General features: G+C 40.8%; 1 pseudogene; it reads left to right on the top strand.

The window, feature by feature from the left end:
* The first annotated feature begins 12,172 nt into the window (after window positions 1-12,172).
* On the top strand, window positions 12,173-12,835 carry LOC100688472 (annotated as a pseudogene).
* Window positions 12,836-15,314: the final 2,479 nt, after the last annotated feature.

A 15,314-nucleotide genomic window follows, 5' to 3' on the forward strand; every position in this document is an offset into this window, starting at 1 on the left:
AAGTAATCCGAAGGGCTGGCAGCCGGCCCTCCTTACAGATGAGGACCTCCATCCTCCTTACAGATGAGGACCCTGTCCTCCAGGCGAGGGCAAGGGACACCTCCTCAAGACCCCCGGTCGACGGCCGGCCAGCGCATCCACCTAAGCCAATGTCGACCCAATACAGCTTGGAATTCCTACAGGTAAAAGTACAGTTTAGAGCTCTCAGAGAATATGCGCTCAAAAGGTGGAAAAAGTTGAGTGTGTTAAGTTTTTTAGTAACTAGATGGAAATGAGACCGCCAAGGCAAGCGAGGGTCCAAGAACAGATTTTATTGCAGGCACCCTCGGGCGAGGTTCCAGGACTCCCCGGGGAAAGAGAGTGAGTCGAGGAAGTCAGTCGCGCCAAGACAAGGTGGCCGGGGGTTTACATAACGTTGTAAGGCAGAACGGTTTCCTATTGGTTGGCTCATATGCAAAGGAAGGATTGCAATCCAACCAGAGTGACCCTCACTATGCAAAGGAAGGATTGCAATTCGACCAGTCAAAGGTGACTTCCTCCTCTGGGGTTTGAAGGGCGTTGGGTTCGGTTGGGGAAGTCCAAAGGAGAGGTGTAAGGGTCTGCTCAAGCTGTCAGCAGGTCATTGGTCCATTGGCGTCCCAAGTGGAGGTGGTGACAGGAACCTCAGCCATTTTGGCGTATCCGCCATCTTGAGGAGTTTCCCTTCCCGCCTGGCCCCAACAGAGTGCACTCACCAAACGTGAAACCCTCTGGATAGGGTCCTGGAGGTCTCTCGGATCCCAGAGGAGCCCCCAAATGTTGTGCCCAAGATTGCGAATCCGAGAAACCACCAAGGAGCCGACACCAATGCAAACGCACGAGGGTTTATTTACAAGCTCGTGCTTGGGTCCAAGTGTACCCACACAGCAGAGCAGGGACTTGGACCCCGAAGTGGGTGACAGCTGGGTTTTTTATAGGCTGGTCTAGGGGATTTTCAGAAGGGGTGGAGGAATTTCTCAAGTTCTGTTTACATTCTGATACGGGGCTTTCAAGGGCATTGAGCTCTATTCTCATTCTAATTTGGGACTTTCTACCACGGGGGTGGGCTCTCTTGTCTTTCTGATATGGGATTCTCTGCCGAAGACATTGAGGACATTCTGCAGTTTTTCCCCGTAAAGTTCAGCTCTTATTCCCAGGGGCCTCAGATGGCTGTACTTGTGCTAATGCTAAACTTTAGGTGGGATGGCCTAAATTTTTCTAGGCCTCCACAGAGGGGCAAGTTTATTGAGTAAATCCAAGACTGTTGACCTTGTTAAGAATATATATATATATTTTAAATCAGATTCAAATAAGGAGGGGCCCCTGGGTGGCTCAGTGGTTGAGCCTCTGCCTTCGGCCCAGGGCATGATCCTGGGGTCCTGGGATCGAGTCCCACGTTGAGCTTCCTGCAAGGAGCCTGTTTCTCCCCCTGCCTATGTCTCTGCCTCTGTGTGTTTCTCACGAATAAATAAATTAAATAAATAAATAAAAAGATTCAAATAAGGCGCTCACATTACAATAGTGATATGATTTTTTAAGTGTCCCAATCTAAAGATTTGCCCTCCGTTTCTTTTTTCCTTAATGACTGATGTGTTGAAGAATCCTGAATTCTCTTTACCAGAAAAAAAAATATTGCTTACTTTATAAACAGAGAGCAGAGAAAGTTATTTGTCTTTTTCTTCATGCCTTAGGTTTATCCCATAAGCATCAGTTACTGTTTGTTCTCTGCTGTGATGTGAGCCCTTTCAAGGCCCAAGTGCATGGAAGTGCCTGGAGGCTTGTAAACCTTTTTCTGTCTGTTCTGCCTCTGCACTTAGAGCCGCACACCCATGGCTGGGGCCTGCCTGCAGCCACCCTCCTCCTCCTCCAACCAGCAGCAGGCTGCACTCACTGCTTACCAGACTTGCCCTCAACCCCCTACCCCCCAACCCCCCCACCCCCCCAACCCATGCCAGGGAGAGTGAGAGACTGGGCTACCAGTACTTGAGCCTTTGTACAAGACTCTGAAACAACCTTGGCCTCTTACAGCCTGCTGTGTTTACTCTCTTGGGAGGTGTTTCTGACTAACAGGGCTCTGGCTGGGAGAGGTCTGTGTGGTAATAAGGAAAAGCAACTAACAGCATTGTTTGTTTTAATACATTTTGTCCAGAATCCTATGTTCAACGGTTACTACTCTTTTGAGGATGTCAAAACAATAGCCTGTGTTTAATTGAGCATGTATGATATGCCATTCCCTGCTTTGAGCATTCCACACAGAAGATCTCATTCAATCCCACAACCACCCTCTGACGTAGGTGCTACTGTACTCCCATTTTACAAACGAGGACACAGAGGCAAGGGGTCATTTCCCTTGTCCTGGGATGCCCCGCTAGCTGATGGGGCTGCCAGCACCTGAACTCAGGAGATTGGCTCTGGAGCCAAAGATTCTCACTAGCACTCTGTTAATTATTCATAGTTTAATATAGTGGGGAGTGATTCAAGAATGTTGGTTTCCCCCTTGGCCCCTTCCCTCCAAAAGGAATGCTTGTTTCCATCGTTCTCTGGGCCCTTAGATTAATAAATTAATCTTTCTCTTTTACTTCCAGTAAATAGAAAGCAGATTATATTCCCTGAGCAGCATTTTACAATCATCTGCTGAAAATGAAGACAGTTGGGATCACTACAAGCCATACCAAGCCTCATTCGAATTATTCAAATACAGGAATTATTTCATTATTAAAAAAATAAAGTTTTCAGTCCTTAAAATGAACTAACTCTGTGCAGGAGTGAGTTGGTATAACCACCTGGGAAACTTGCTTGACAGTTTCCTAGGCCGATCATACCCATACCCTCTGAGCTAGCAATCCCACTTGCAAGTTTGTATACTCAAGAGAAATGCATGCATGAAGCCACCCAAGGTCATGGGCAAGAATGTTCTCAGTACTTCTGTTTTACCATCCTCTACCTGGAAACAGCTCCAATTGTCCATCAACAGAAGGATGGACACATTGTGGTTTGTTTACACGACACAACCTTTTATAACAATGAAAATACTTGAAAGAAAAATTCACACAATGAGAATGAACATACTCCTGCTAAGCTCCGCAGCATGAATGGATCTCACACACATAACATGGAACCCAAAAAGCTGGAGCTGGCAGTGTGCACGCTGTGGGATTCCATTTATGGGCCGTGTAACAACAGGCAACCACGAAGTCAGGCGTCCACTCAGATGGTGGTTCCCCTGTGGTTGGGGAGTGACCAGGAAGGCTGCTCGTGTTCTGTTTCTTGATCTGGTGCTACCTATGGAGTGTGTTCAGTTTCTGAAAATGCATTGCATACAACACACACACATTTCTATGTGATTATACACATCATAAAAATGTTTTTTTTTTTTCACTGCTAAAGATATATAACATAAAAAAAAGAATGACTGGAGAAGACCTGATAGCTAATAGTAAAAGAAGCTGACAAAATGATAATTATCACATGGCCTGCTTCCCCACAATACAGTGGACCGTCAAGGACGTCCTTGACTGTCTCATCCTCAAATAAAACTGACCTTCTTCCTAAAACTCATAATATGTCCCATACAAAATTCTCTCCTTGCATTAACTTACTTAAACACTTAGATAGCACTCACTCGTATATTAATCCTTCATTCAATCCTTATAACCACCCTTGGAGTGGAGGGAGGTATTTGGCATGCCCATTTTACAGATGAGGAGATGGAGGCCCAGAGAGGTTAAAAAACTTGAGCAAGGTCTCCCAGCTGGTGAATAGCAGAGTGGTCAGGCAGGCAGTGAAGAAAGTCAGTGTGGCAGAGGGACCAGTGCCCAGGGCATGTCACAGGGGAGATGGCTGATAGTGGAGAGGTTAGGCTCACACCAGTTGGGAGAATAATGACACTGGATCCTTGGGTTCGCCATCCCCAGGGCTCCAGAAAGGATGTCCCAGGACCCAGCAGAAATCCCACTGTGAAGCAGGCCTTAAGTCTCGATGTTTCTGGGAAATAAGACTCTTCCCTTGGGATCCCTGGGTGGCGCTGCGGTTTAGCGCCTGCCTTTGGCCCAGGGCGCGATCCTGGAGACCCGGGATCGAATCCCACATTGGGCTCCCGGTGCATGGAGCCTGCTTCTCCCTCTGCCTGTGTCTCTGCCTCTCTCTCTCTCTGTGTGTGACTATCATAAATAAATTAAAAAAAAAAAATTAAAAGACTCTTCCCAAATCTCTGACCTGGACCTGTGGTGCCATCTGCTTGCTGGACTTCCACTTGGCCTGCGCAGAGTGGAAACCCTCTCCAGTTCCAGTGTTGTGCCCAAGATTGCGAATCCGAGAAACCACCAAGGAGCCGACACCGATGCAAACACACGAGGGTTTATTTACAAGCTCGAGCTTGGGTCCAAGTGCACCCGACACAGCGGAGCAGGGACTTGGACCCCGAGACTAAGAGGCGTAGCAGCTTTATAGGGGCCAGTGGCCAATGGGATACGCAGAAAGTTGCACAGTCATGTCGGTCCACACGCAGGTGGCCGATTGAATTACACCTTACCCTATAGTATCCATTTGAGCTGGCCTATTACTTTGGTCAGAATTGGTGGCAGTTTTGGTGGGCACAGAGCAGGGTTACATTGTTATGAGCCGATTTCCGATGAGGGTGTGCCCAGCGGCTCGACTAGGGTGGGGCAGCGCCTTAAGCAATAAGCAGGTCATGTGGGGGTCATAGGGGAGGTGGCGGGTGTAGCACAAAATGAAATCAGTCCTGCTCTGCTTGTCCAGGGGTAGGGGATTTTTGTTAAATTTCCTGGGTCCCACACCAGCTCTCCTCCTCTGTTCCTGCTGGCTCTCCGGCCACACAGCAGCCTCCCAAAACCTCACCTTTCCAGGACTCCTTCTCTGTCCTTCCAGCACCTCACGGGGATTCAGCAGCCAAGTCCCAACACCAGCACCACCACCTGCTGCCTGGGAGACTGGGGCACCTTACTCATTCATCTGTGAACGCAGCACAAAGAGGCCAGGACGACCGGGCCAATATCGGGCATTTAGTAAATGCTCATTAAGTGCTTAGTCGCACTCAGGGTGGGCCGCTGCATTGTAGCTGGGTGCTCTCACCACGAAGGCTGGGCGGTTCTGCTAACCCATCTCTTCCCCTTGGACAACAAGTTGTTCTCTCTGTAACCTGGCAAAGTGCATCCTTGATCTTAACTCCAGATACAATCCTGTCATTCCTCTGCTTAAAACAATTTTCTGTGAAGTTTTATGCTGGTGGGAAATCAGCCATTGGGACCCAGAATAGAGAGCAGAGCCCATTGGAGCTGGCATATCTCAGCTGCAGACACAGACTTCCAGGACAGACCCAGGAGCTCCTTGCATGGCCCTGCAACAAATCCTGGAAGAAAAGTGTGGTTCACTTATATGAGAAAGTAAAATTATCAACATTTGCAGGTGATATATTTGCATATCTGGGAACCCAGGAGAATCAACTGAAAAACAAATAGTAAGAAAACTCAGTAATGTGGCCACTTACAAATTTAACATACAAAAAAGCAATTGCTTTTTGATGGGCAAAGACCTGGTTAGAAAATAATAGAAGAAAGTCCACTTACAATATCCACAGAAGTCAGAATACTTGGGAAATAAAGTCAATTAAAATGAATCTAAATAAACTCAAATTTAAAACTTTGGCAAAGAATCTTTTCTTTTTTAATTTTATTATTTTTTTTTTAATTTTTATTTATTTATGATAGTTACAGAGAGAGAGAGAGGCAGAGACATAGGCAGAGAGAGAAGCAGGCTCCATGCACCGGGAGCCCGACGTGGGATTCGATCCCGGGTCTCCAGGATCGCGCCCTGGGCCAAAGGCAGGCGCCAAACCGCTGCGCCACCCAGGGATCCCCTCTTTTTTAATTTTAATTGAAAACACACTTTTTAGGGATCCCTGGGTGGCGCAGCGGTTTAGCGCCTGCCTTTGGCCCAGGGCGCGATCCTGGAGACCCGGGATCGAGTCCCACGTCGGGCTCCCGGTGCATGGAGCCTGCTTCTCCCTCTGCCTATGTCTCTGCCTCTCTCTCTCTCTCTCTCTCTCTGTGTGACTATCATAAATAAATTAAAATGAAAAAAAAACACACTTTTCAAATAGAAAAAAATCATATTTTTTCTCTCTGAATTTATCTGGAAATTTAATGCAATGTCAATGCAAATATCTACTTTTAAATGAGACAAGCTGATTCTAAAGTTCATAAGAAAAGTAAAAAATGCAAGGATAGCCAAAAAAATTCTATAAATGAAGGTTAGCAGGGGAGACTATCCATCCCAAATAATAAAAGGCATTATAAAACTATACTTAATTAAAGAAATTTAAAATAGCATATGAATGTACAGATAGATCAATGGAACAAATTAGGGGATCCAAAATAGACCCAAATACATATGGAAAGGTGGCATTTCAAAGCAGTGAAAAAAAAGATGGATTATTCAATAAATGGCTTTGGGACAGCTGAGTGCCAGCTGGAGCCATACCTTACTCCTTACACCAAAGTCAATTCCAGATGGATTAAGGTACTTTTAAAAACATAAAAGTACCAGAAGAAAAGTCGAGGGTTGTTTTTGATTGTCTCCAAATAGGGATGATCTTCCTAAGTAAGACATAAAATACAGAAGCCATAAAGGAAAAGACTGCTACATTTATGTACATATAAAGTCTATTTAGGGGAAATTCCTTTTTTAAAAAGTCTTTGAAAATGAAAAAATTGGAAAAAAAGTTTGCTATTCATAGGACAAAACCCAGTTGCCTTAATATATAAAGAACTGTTATAAAACAAAAGAGCTGGTAAATACCAATAACCTAACCACCTGAAAGAAAAATGAGCAAAAGTCAAGAACATGCAGTTTATAAATGAAAAAGTACTCAGCCAGGGCGCCTGGTGACTCAGTCGATTAAGTGTCTGCTTTGGCTCAGGTCATGATCCCGGGGTCCTGGGATCCAGCCCCATTTTGGGGTTCCTGTTCAGTGGGGAGTCTGCTTCTTCCTCTCACTTAGCCCTTCCCCACCGCTCGTGTTCTGTCTTTCACTTTCTCTCTCTCGAAGAAATAAAATCTTTTAAAAAGAAAAAAGGAAAAGTGCTTAAGCTAACTTACGATGAAAGGAATTGAAATTCCAATAATGGGACAGCAAAATTTAGAAAGATTAGTAATTTACACTGGGGATGCCTGGGTGGCTCAATGGTTAAGCATCTGCCTTCAGCTCAGGACGTGATCCTGGAGACCCGGGATGGAGTCCCACATCGGGCTCCCTGCATGGAGCCTGCTTCTCCCTCTTGCCTGTGTCTCTGCCATTCTCTCTCTCTCTGTCTCTGTGTCTCTCATGAATAAATAAAATCTTAAAAAAAAAAAAGTATTTACACTGGAAGCATGTAGGGAAGAGGCACAGCTGATAAGAAATAAATGGCTGTGATTTCTTTCCAGGGCCATTTTCCATTATTTGTCAAAAAAAAAAAAAAAATGCATTGGGGTACCTGGGTGGTTCAGATGGTTAAGTGTCTGCCTGGCTCAAGTTATGATCTCCAGGTCCTGGGATTGAGCCCCACATTGGGCATGTATATTCCATGTATAATAATACATACAATAAGGACCCCCCATATGTATTATCGTGCATTAATGGAATGCCTCTTGCATATAAGCATGTACATGTAATTATTAATTTTACATAGGGACATGTAAGTCAAAATTAATTCTCAGCAATATTTCAGAGCAAAAATGCACTTCACTGAGTCCAGAAGAGCTTAGTCAGCAAGCCTTGAGAAACCAGTAACCTTTGTGGGAAGTAGTCCTCTTCTCGCTCCAGGTCCATATAAATGCGGGGGTTTCTATACTGAAACTATACCTGGCATCTGGTTCTTACCTCATGAATATAGTAATTTTTTACTCCTATCCTGCTAATCTTCTCAAATAGGACATCTGGATGGACTAATGACTAATAAGCCCATGATTACACGTAACTGTGATGTCATACATTTGGTATTTTTAAATTTTAGTTGGTGGGGTGGGAGGGACTGGTATCACTCAGCTATAACTAAAGGTCTTGACACAGTAAAATAACTTGTAGTTTTCTTACTTCCCATAATCTTAAAAGGTATACAAATACTAATTGTCCTGCCAGACCCCCAAAACAGGACTAAATATATGCAACATGTATAAGGTTAAGATGTCTACAAATTTTACATAATAGATTAAATAATCCCAATCAAATAATCAATTATAACACAGGCCTAATACTTTACAATCTATCTATAGATAATCTTTCAGTCTACCTCCCACCTATTGAATATATTCATCATGTAAACCCAAAACAACCAATACTTAAATTTCACAAGTAACATAAATTAACACCATAAAATATAAAGCCAAATTTTATTTTTTTTAATTAATTTTTTTTTTTTTTATGATAGTCACAGAGAGAGAGAGAGGCAGAGACACAGGCAGAGGGAGAAGCAGGCTCCATGCAGGGAGCCCGACGTGGGATTCGATCCCAGGTCTCCAGGATCGCGCCCTGGGCCAAAGGCAGGCGCCAAACCGCTGCGCCACCCAGGGATCCCTAAAGCCAAATTTTAACAAACAGTACCTGTTAATGTAGTTTAATTAATAAAGCAAGGCACTATGCTTAGATGAGTCATAAGACTCTGTAAACATAAAAGTTTGGTCCTGGCCTTCATATTAGTTCTTAATAAGATTACACATGCAAGCCTCTGCACCCCGGTGAAAATGCCCTCCAAATCATAAATGATTGAAAGGAGCAGGTATCAAGCACCCTGAATAACGTAGCTCATGATGCCATGCTCAACCACACCCCACAGGATACCACAGTGATAAAAATTAAGCCATGAGTGAAAGTTCAACAAAGCTATATTAAAAAGCATTGGTAAATTTTGCGCCAGCCCACCGTAGTCATACAATTAACCCACATTAATAGGCCTACGGGATAAAGCATATTAAAGATGATTATATACTAAAGTTAAAATTTAAGCTGTAAAAAACTACAGTTATTATAAATATATACTATGAAAGTGACTTTAACATTTCTGACTACAGCTAAGTCCCAGACTGGGATTAGATATCGCACTATGCTTAGCCCTAAACATAAGTCATTTATAATTCACCAGAGAACTACTAGCAAAAGCTTAAAACTCAAAGGTGCTTTCTCTCTCTCTAGAGGAGCCTGTTCTATAATCAATAGACCCTGATAAATCTCACCACCCCTTGCTAATCCAGTCTATATACTGCCATCTTCAGCAAACCCTTAAAAGGAAAAAAAAAGTAAGCATAATCATTATACATAAAGAAGTTAGATAGAGGTGTAACCCATGGGGTGGGAAGAAATGGGCTACCTTTTCTATATAAGAACACCCTACAGAAGTTTTTATGAAACTAAAAACCAAGGGTGGATTTAGTAGTAAATTAAGAATGGAGAGCTTAATTGAATTGGGCCATGAAGCACGTACATACTGCCCAACACCCTCCTCAAGTAATAAAACCTAAACATATTAAAAGCACTAAAACGCAAGAGGAGATAAGTTGTAACAAGGTAAGCGTACTGGAAAGTGTGCTTGGGTAAATCAAAGTGTAGCTTAAATGAAGCATCTGGCTTACACCCAGATTTCTTTTTTTGTTTTGTTTTGTTTTTAAAGAGAGAGAACAAACAGGGGCAACAGGAGAGGGAGAAGCAAGCTCCCCACTGAGCAGGGAGCCCGATGCAGAGCTCCATCCCAAGACCCCGGGATCATGACCTGAGCTGAAGGAAGATGCTTAACTGCAGGAGCCACCCAGGCACCTCACACCCAGAAGGTTTCATGTAGGAATGACCACTTTGAACTAAGGCTAGCCCAGACAATTACAAATAAAATTCTCATAAGATAACCAAACAAAACATGCAGTTACATTATAAAAGTATAGGAGATAGAAAATTTAATTGGAGCTATAGAGAAAGTACCATAAGGGAATGGTGAAAGAAATCTTAAAAGTCATAAACAGCACAGATTATCCCTTTTACCTTTTGCATAATGAATTACTATTATTACTAGAATAATTTAACAGAGAACTTAAGCTAAACCCTCCGAAACCAGATGAGCTACCTATGAACAATCCACTGGGATGAACTCATCTAGGTTGCAAAACAGTGAGAAGATTTATAGATAGAGGTGAAAAGCCTAACAAGCCTGGCAATAGCTGGTTACCCAGAACAGAATTTCAGTTCAACTTTAAACTTACCTAAAAAATCCTAAAATTCTAATGTAAGTTTAAAATGTAATCTAAAAGGGTACAGATTTCCAGAAAAAAGGATACAACCTTGTTTAGAGAGTAAGAATAAATAATACCACAGTAGGCTTAAAAGCAGCCATCAATTAAGAAAGCTCAACAATGAACCTAATTTAATACCAAAAATATTTAGCCAGCTCCTAACATGATACTAGGTTAATCTATTTAATAATAGAAACAATAATACTAACATGAGTAACAATTATTTCTTCTTGCATAAGCTTACATCAGAACAGATAACCACTGATAGTTAATGACAAGATAAAACTAATCCAACAATAAAACGCTTATCAAACTCATTGTTAATTCAACACTGGTATTTGACTAAGGAAAGATTAAAAGAAGTAAAAGGAATTTGGCAAACATAAACCATCCCTCTTTGCCAAAACATCACCTCCAGCATTTCCAGTATCAGAAGCACTGCCTGCCCAGTGACATTTGTTAAAGGGTCACAGTATCCTGACCATGCAAAGGTAGCATAAGTGTTTGTTCTCTAAATAAGGACTCGTATAAATGGCCACATGAGGGTTTAACTGTCTCTTACTTCCAATCAGTGAAATTGTCCTTCCCGTGAAGAGGCAAGGATAAAATAATAATATGAGAAGACCCTATGGAGCTTTAATTAACTAACCCAAATAGATTGACTTAATTCAACTGATCAGGGATAACAATTTTCTATTATGGGCTAGCAATTTAGGTTGGGGTGACCTGAGGGAACAAAATAAACTCTGAGTGATAAAAATCTAGACTTACAAGTCAAAATATCTTATCATTTATTGATCCAAAAATTTTGATCAATGGAACAAGTTACCCTAGGAATAACAGTGTAATCCTACTTGAGAGTTCATTTCGACAATGGGGTTTACGACCTCAATGTTTGAATCAGGACATCCTAATGGTGCAGCAGCTGTTAAGTGTTCATTTGCTCAACGATTAAAGTCCTACGTGATCTGAATTCAGACCAGAGTAATCCAGGTCCATTTCTATCTACTAAATAATTTCTCCCAGAACAGAAAGACAAGAGAAATAAGGCCCACTTTATTAAAGTGCCTTAAAACTAACAGATAATATTATCTTAATCTAACTTGTTTATCTTAATTTATGCTCGAGAGAAGGGCTTGTTAGGGTGGCAGAGCCCGGTAATTGCTTAAAACTTAAACCTTTATTCCCAGAGGTTCAATTGTTCTCCCTAATATGATGTTTATACTTAACATCCTTTCACTCATCATACCAATCCTTCTCACCAGGGGCTCCTTAACACTAGGAGAACAAAAAGTATTAGGATATACACAACTTCGTAAAGCAACTAATACGGTAGGCCCCCTATGGTCTTCTACAACCCAACTCAGACCCCGTAAAACTTCTCACCAAACAGCCCTTACGACACTCAACATCCTCTATGTCTATATTCATTTTAGCACGCATTCTAGTCCTAACACTAGCTCTGACTATGTGAATTCCCTTACCCATACCATACCCTCTTATTGATAGAAATTTAGAGGATTGAAAACAGTTCCAAATGGCCTTTCAGTAGGCTACTGGCCGACTGTAGAATTTTAGAATAAGAATTAACAATTTTTTTCCTAAAAGGTCAGATGGTATTTTAGGCTTTGTGGGCCTAAAGTCAGAATAGAAGTTATTATGAAGGTACTACTTTAAAACTATTCTCAGCTCAGGTGTGAAAACTGGCAGGGTTTGGTCTCTGGCCTAGAATATCCACATAATGAAAAGCTATCCAAGGTATGAAGAGGTATGTCTAAATATTGGTTGTGTGAAAAAGTCTCAATGCATATATTTTAAAAAGCAAGGGATGGAGGGAAGTGACTGGCTGTTTCTATTGCTGGCTTCTCCCTACAGGAGCTATATATTGAAGAAAATGTCTGGAAGCTTCTCCTTCATAATTTTTGGCCACCATGATAATCCAGTTTTTGAAATGGAATTTTGCCAGCTAGAAAAGCAGAATCCAAAGACAATCATGAAAAAAAAAAAAAAAAAAAAAAAAAAACAAACAAAGACAATCATGGTCATCTGAACCAACTCATAGCTCATGCTCTTCTCAACCTCATAGATGAGTACACATGGCTGTCAATGTGTACTTGAAGACTGTGAACAAGTTCAATGAGTGGTTTGTTTCAGCATTTGTTACTGCAGGTCAGATGAGATTTATTATGCTTTGTGACATAAGGCAAGAAGATGAAATAATGAACTTCTATACTGATGTCTATGATTTATACATAAAGTTTGCAGTAAATCCTTTTTTTAAAAAGATTTATTTGTTTATTCATGAGACACACACACACACACAGAGAGGCAGAGACATAGGCAGAGGGAGAAGCAGTTTCCCTGCAGAGAACCTGATGCGGGGCTCGATCCCGGGACTCCAGGATCATTCCTTGAGCTGAAGGCAGATGCTCAACCACTGAGCTACCCAGGCGTCCTAATAAATCCATTTTATGAACCTAATTCGCCTATCTAATCAAGCTCATTTGACAGAAAAATACAGTTTCTTGGGAAGAACACCTTTTAAGTTGAATGCAGAAAAATTCAGAAATAATGTCACTATAATGGGGTGTTCTCAGAATGTGTACATTTTAAGTACCTTGATTAAATAGTCTGGAAAAGTTTTATTTGTAATCTGAATTTATCTAAACCTAATGAAATTCCTTATGTTTTTCAAAACAATATATTCAGTTTCTTATGATTATCAACAGGTCAGTATTATTTGCTTGTGAATAGTGTTATTTATAAACTCTTTATAACCCTGAAAATTCTAAAAATTAAGAATGAACTTTTGAATTTACTCGTTCAGATAGCTTGATCTTGATGTCAAAATCTGGAACCAATGTCATTGTCAAGATTTTGGTAGACAGATTTAAAAGTAAAAGTTTCTGCAGAAGGGAATGAGGTTGATGCATGTACATGGGCTTCTATACATCTAGAGATGTTGTAATGAAACCATTTAGGCAGTATACATAGCACTATCCAAGAAGCCAAAGCAAATAGCTTTTGCTGTGCCAAATGCCATATCCCAGCTTCTGTCAAAGACTGGGAATAGTAATTCTGCTATAAATCTATAATCCTGGATCCATGTTTTTTAAAAAGGGAGGCTGAGACCAAAGTGACAGGTTATGTTCTTATATTACCTTTCCCTCAGACAGTAAACCAAAGGTAAGTGAACTTGTTCATAGTTATACTATATGAAGTTGTAATTCTGGAATTGTAAATAAAAGTTTATATTACATTAACATTTGCATTCCTAGCTTTTCAGGCTGTATACCAAGGGGGTGGGGAGTGGTCTCCTGTAACAAGGGGGATCCTACTGTAAACTAGTAAATGTCTATTTAAAAACAAGTACTATAACCAGATATTTTCTGTGCTAATTGTGAACACTTAAAGAATTCTGTTCCATTCTGAATAGCTTGAGCAAGTAATTCTAAGTTTGGTCTCATACCCTTGTGTGAAGTTGCTACCATATTTTTTTACCCCATCTATTTATTTGATTTCTTATCTAAAGATGTTTGTCCAAAAAAAAAAAAAAAAAAAACCCTAAAAAACTAAAAAGCAAGAGATGGAGCAGGATACAAAATCAACATGCAAATGTCAGTTGCATTTTTGTACACGAACAAAAAACAACTTGAAAAGGAAATGAGGAGAATAATTCCATTAACAGTAGCATCAAAAAAATTAAATACCTAGGAATTACCTTAACCAAGGAGATGAAGAACATCCACAATGAAAAGTACAAAATATTTCTTTTTTTTAGTACAAAATATTTCTAAAAAAAATTAAAGAAGACATGAATAAATGGAAAGACATTCTGTTTTCATAGATGGCAAGACTTAATTATTGTTAAAATGTTAATATTACCCAAAGTGATAGAGTCAATGTAATCCCTATCAAAATCCCATGACATTTTCTGTGGAAATACAAAAATCTACCCTTACATCTCAAGGGACTCCAAATAGCTAAAACCATCTTGAAATTGTTTGAAACCAAAGTTGGAGGGCTTGAAAGCTTCATGATTTCAGAACTCTCTACAAAGCTATGCTAATCCAGACTGTATGATACAGCAGAAAGACATATAGACCAATGGAATAAAATACAAAGCTCAGAAATAAACCCTCATGTGTAGGGTCAAATGATTTTCAACCAAGGTGCCGAGACCTTATTATATAGAGAGGGCAGTCTTTTTTTTTTTTTTTTTTTAAAGATTTTATTTATCTATTTAGAGAACAAGAGCATGCAAGTAGGGGAGGGGTAAGGGGACAAGGAGAGAGAGAATCTCTAGCAGACTCTGTGCCAAGCCCGGAGCCAAACATGGGACTCGATCTCAAGACCCCAAAATCATGACCTGACCTGAAATCAAGAGTTGGACACTTAACCCAGGCACCCTGGGAAAGGACAGTCTTTTCAACAGATAATGCAGGGAAAGCATTTCTCCGAAGAAGATATACAAATAGCCAATAAGCGCATGAAACAATGTTCAATATCACTAATTATTATGGAAATACAATCAAAACTACAATGACATACCATCTCACAGCTATAAAGATAGCTACTATTTAAAAAAAACAACAACAGAAATAACAGGTATTAGCAAGGTTGTGAAGAAATTAGAACCCTTGTGCACTGTTGGGAATCTAAAATGGTGCAACTTCTGGAAAGCACTATGGTCATTCCTCAAAAACTTACAAATAAAATTACCATATGATCCAGCAATTCTGTTTCTGGACACACCCAAAAGAATTGGAAGCAGGGTCTTGAGGAGATACTTGTATACCTGTGTTCACAGCAGCATAATTCACAATACCCAAAAATGTCGAAGCAAACCAAGTGTCCACTGACAGATGAATGGATAAATAGGGTGTGGTATATGCACACAGTGGAATATTATTCAACCTGACAATCAATGATATTCTGATACACACTACACCATAGATGAACCTTGAGGACATTATGCTAAGTGAAATAAGACAGAGACCAAAGGACAAATTGTTTACAATTTC

This window comes from Canis lupus, chromosome 24 (genome assembly GCF_011100685.1).
Source record: "Canis lupus familiaris isolate Mischka breed German Shepherd chromosome 24, alternate assembly UU_Cfam_GSD_1.0, whole genome shotgun sequence".
NCBI classification, from domain to species: Eukaryota; Metazoa; Chordata; class Mammalia; order Carnivora; family Canidae; genus Canis; species Canis lupus.